We start from the raw sequence: 5,266 nt of genomic DNA on the forward strand, positions 1-5,266 counted from the left end.
TGAAAGGCTGACTGTACTCATTTTATAGGATAGAAATTTGAGGCTTTCAACATTAAGCAAACTGCTCAAGGTCACATAGTACTAAGAGGTAGACCTGGCTGTGAGTCTAGCTTTGCTGATGCTGAAGCTCAAACTCTTACCCATTATGATACAGAGCGTCTTTGCCCTGTAGCATAACCGTGGGTTTATACTAAACTTGTGGTCATCATATTTTTTCCATTCGAAATTTGTGTGATTTTATCTTATCACATCAATTTATCAGTTAATCAATCTACCTACCTACCTACCTACCTGTTTTCTACCATCTATTTATTTTTATTTGAATGCATAACTATACTTTTACTGAGGGGTTAACTATGTTTCAGTCTGTCAAAAAGATTATTAGTTTTTACTATTTGGCTTTGTTATTTATTCATCCGCAAGTCTGACACTTTTTAAAGTTTTTAACATTTTGTATAAATTATAAAGTACAAGTGTAATGTATGTATAGATTGTGAGTGGTGAAGTCAGAGATTTTAGGATACCCATCTTCCAAATAATGTACATTTTACCCATTAAGTGATTTCCCATCATCGGCTCCCTCCCACCCCGTCATCCTTCCAAGTCTCCAGTGTTTATCATTTCACACTTACGTCCAGGAGTACATGTTATTTAGCTCCCATTTGTAAGTGAGAACTTATGTCTTTCTGTGTCTGACTTGTTTCACTTAAAATTATGGCATCCAGCTCCAACTATGTTGCTGCAAAGGCATAATTTCATTTGTTTTTATGGCTGAATAATATTCCACTGTGTATATATATCACATTTTCTTTATCCTGTGTTCTGTTGATGGGCACTTAGATCGATTCCACATTTTTGCTATTGTGAATAGTGTTACAATAAACATACAGGTGTAGGTTTCTTTTCGATATAATGATTTCTTTTCCTTTGAGTAGAAACCCAGTAGTGGGATTTCTGGATCAAATGGTAGTTTTATTTTTAGATCTTTGAGAAAGCATACTGCTTTCCATAGAGGTGGTACTAATTTAAATTCCTAACAATAGTGTATAAGAGTTCGTTTCTGTTCTGCATCCTTGCCCAAATCTGTGATTTATTTTTTTCATCATAGCCATTCTGACTGATATAAGATGATCACTCATTGTGATTTAAATGTGCATGTCTCTGATCTTTCTTTTCAAAAATCCCTATTAATGTCCTTTGCCCACATTTTTTTTTTCTTCTTTTTTTACATTATAGGAAAGGCGAGTGGCAGCTGCAGGTATTGTACTGACCTAAGCTGTCAAAGTCTCTCCAGATTGTTCTTGCATGCAGTTGGCCTTTGCCCACTTTTTAATGAGATTATTATTTTGTTGTTGTTGTTGTTGTTGTTGTTGTTGTTGAGTTGTTTGTAAATTCTGGATATTAGTTACCTGTTGGATGCATAGTTTGCAAATATTTTCTCCCATTCTCCTGGTTCTCTGCTCACTCTGTTGATTTTTTTATTTTTGCTGTGCCAAAGCTTTTTAGTTTAAGTCCCATTTGCCTACTTTTGTTTTGTTGTCTATGCTTTTGAGGTGTTAGTCATGAATTCTTTGCCTAGACCAATATCCAGAAGAGTTTTCTCAATGTTTTTTATAGTTGCAGGTCTTACATTTTGTCCTTCGGCCATCTTGAGTTAATTTTCATATTTGGTGAAATAGGGGTCCTCTTTTGTCTGTATGGCAAGCCAATTTTCCCAGCACCATTTATTGAAAGGGGCATCTTTTCCCCAGTGTTTGGTCTTGTCAGTGTTGTCAAAGAAAAGTTTGCTGAAAATATGTGACTTTGTTTCTAGATTCTCTATTCTATTCAACTGACCTAAGTGTTTATTTTTATGCCAGGCTGTTTTGGTTACTATAGCTTTGTAGTACATTTTGAAGTTAGGCAATGCAGTGCCTCCAGCATTGCTCTTTTTGCTTAGGATTGCTTTGGCTATACGGACTTTTTTTGTTTTGTTTTGTTTTTTTTTGCTTTATATGAATTTTAGGATTTTTTTTCTAATTCTGTGAAAAATGATGTTGGTATTTTTATAAGGATCGCAGTGAATCTGTAGATTGTTTTGGACAGTATGGTCATTTAAATGTTATTAATTCTCCCAGTTCAAGAGCATGGGGTGTTTTTCTATGTGTTTGCATCATCTACAATTTCATGTGTGCATTGTAGATTTCCTTGTAGAGATTTTTCACCTCCTTAAATATATTCCTTGGTATGTTCTTTTTCTTTTGTAGCTATTAAAAATGGGATTGCTTTTTTGATTTAGTTCTCAGCTGGATTGGGATTAGAGTATAGAAATGTTACTGGGCTTTGAACATTGATTTTGTATCCTGAAACTTTACTGAATTCATTGATCAAATCTAAGATAATTTTTGTGGAGTCTTTAGATTTTTCTAGATATAAGATTATATCATCAGTGAACAGGGATAGTTTGACTTCCTCTTTTCCAATTTGGATGCTTACTATTTCTTTTGGCACTCTTGGCACTTTTTAATGGCAGAATATCAGGTACAGGGCCAAATATAGGACATTGGTAACGTCAATCAGTTGTGAACATGTACAATGTCCTACTATATAAATTGCATGTTTTCATATTGACCACAATGGTATCCCAGCAAACAACCTCATTTTCTACTGAATATATTTGATGGCTTGGCATGGCATGGCCTTAGTGAACCCACCTTGGTTCCATGTGATCATAACATTCTTTTCTAAGTGGTTCACAAGCCATTTGTTTAGTAATTCATAATTTATTCTAGAATTTTGCCAATGATTGACATCAAGAATTTGCTTAGACTAGATTGCTGTTCCCAGAATTTAGGCTTTCTTGAATTTCACAATCGAAAACTATTTTCCAGTCTTCTGGCACCTCTTTGTTCATCATATCCCCTTTTGGCTCCCCAGTGATTGCCAACAGTGGTTGCATAATTACATCTCTGAGTACCCTGGGTTATGATCTGTCTGGACTAGGAGGTGTAATCTCATTTGAAGTGTGATGGAGTAGAAAGAGAAGTATACTTAGAATTATAGACCTAAATTTTTGTCTTGATGCATCATTTGTTAGTTGTGTGACCTGTGGTAAGTTACGTAATATCTGTAGCCTCCGTTTCCTCATTTGTAAATGAAGGTAAAACCATAAAAGGGACTTGAAAGGATTAAATGAGTTAATAGCTGTGAAGTGTTTGGAGTTAACCTAACCTTCAAAAATTGCAATATACCTTAATGCCTTGTCTATCTTGGATTTCAATGTGTTCTTTATATTTTAAACTATTCTATAGAATTTGGAGACAATTCCTTCTGCTGGAGAAGATATAGGAAACAAGAACTCTTTGGGAATGAAAAATGATGTGGCAAGGTATCACCAGAAGCTACTTCTCATGGGGATGTCCCATTAAACTCACTATAACCTTTAACAAGTCATGTAATTATTCTGGGCTTTATTTTTATTCATAAAACGATGGAGGAGGATTCAGTGATTTCTCAGTTCTAGTTTTTATTTTTAATTCTATATTCTCTGAATCTAATTTCACCCTTTGCCATGTCCTTGAACTTTACAAACTTCTACCTAGGGAGGGGTCTATACACTTAGCCAGTTTTTAATCCATTTTGCAAATAAATCTCAGAAATTAAAAAATCCTGAGCAGACCTTCTTTCCACACAAAATACTCTGAGCTGAGCCTTTGTTATCAGTATATTGATACAAACTCTTAGTTCAAATGAGCTCAATTTAGCATGACAAACTTGCTGTTCCCCACTCTATTTATTATTCATTGTTTTGTATTATCTAAGATTTGATTCTATCCCTAGCCTAATTCACAATTGCCAAGATATGGAAGCAACCCAAGTCCCCATCAACCCATGAATGGATTAACAAACTGTGCTATATGCATACCATGAAGTACTAGTTAGTCATAAGAAAATATGGAGACTTTACATCTTTTGTGTTTACCCAGAGTTGAAACACATTCTTCTTAGCAAAATATCTCTAGAATGGTGGCACCTGTAGCTAAGTGGGTAGGGCACCAGCCACATACACCGAAGCTGGTGGATTCAACCCTCCCCCCGGGGCCAGCTAAAACAAGAATGACAATTGCAACAAAAAAATAGCTGGGTCTTGTGGCAGGCGCCTATAGTCTTAGCTACTTGGGAGGCTGAGGGAAGAGAATGGCTTGAGCCCAAGAGTTTGAGGTTGCTGTGAGCTGTGATGCCACAGCACTCTAGCTAGGGCAACAGCTTGAGATTCTGTCTCAAAAAAAAAAAAGTCTCAAGAATGGGGGAAAAATATCCAATGTACTCTTTTTTTAAAAGAGAATTAATGGCATAATAATACTCTGTCAATATATAGAGATTCTATGGAAATAATGGAAATAATTACATAACACTTTCCAAACTAAAGTTATTTTTTTCATAAATGGGAATAGATTTCAGATGTAAAATACAGCAATTACTCTTTGCCCTAGAATGATGAAAGAAGCCTTTGAATTTACACAGGAAATAGCTATTCATCACTTGTGATTAACTTGGAAAAAAAATCACATTCCTTTATCTCCAAAATATTAATAACAATTTTGTTTTTATTGTGCTTATTTTCTACTCTGGAAACATTTACCAAAATTTACAGAAAGTGTTTTCTAATCTAGTAGTAATTAAATACACTCTTCTTTTCACTCTTTTCAGTCTTTTCAGGATAGATTTTAGCCAATAAATTTCATTCATTCATTTACATTATGTATATATTAATTTATTAAAAATATTTCAAACACTTGTTCTTGCTCTGCTACATATTAGCTCAGAAAGAATGGGGAGGAATGATCCCTGCCCATATAGTAGTCTTAATCCATCAGGGGAGATCCGCTAAAGCTAACAGAGAGTGTGGTAATGGCCACTGAACAGTGGGCTCTGGATCCCAGACCTTTCAGGAGACTTCTCGGGAGCCTTGCTCTGTCTGCTAGTGACTCTCCACCTCCCCTCAACATCCTTAACCTTCTGGCTTCATCATCTGAATACTCTCTGTGTTTTGCATTTAAAAAATAAACATGTCATTGCGTCTCTCCTGACTACTCTACTTTTCCATTCTCCACGAAAGGCTGCCTTCACTGTACCTCCCACTGTTCTTCAACTTACCCTGACTCAACTTCTCCACTTCATCAAAACCACTCCAAATAAACTCACTAAAGACTTTCAAGTTACTAAATCCAATGGGTATTTTTTTTTTTTTTTTTGGCCGGGGCTGGGTTTGAACCCACCACCTCCG

General features: G+C 35.5%; 1 pseudogene; it reads right to left on the minus strand.

Moving 5' to 3' along the window:
* Positions 1-1,228: 1,228 nt before the first annotated feature.
* Positions 1,229-1,346, minus strand: LOC128572200 (uncharacterized; annotated as a pseudogene).
* Between the last annotated feature and the right edge of the window lie 3,920 nt (positions 1,347-5,266).

The sequence above is a fragment of the Nycticebus coucang genome, chromosome 19, assembly GCF_027406575.1.
Source record: "Nycticebus coucang isolate mNycCou1 chromosome 19, mNycCou1.pri, whole genome shotgun sequence".
Classification (NCBI taxonomy): domain Eukaryota; kingdom Metazoa; phylum Chordata; class Mammalia; order Primates; family Lorisidae; genus Nycticebus; species Nycticebus coucang.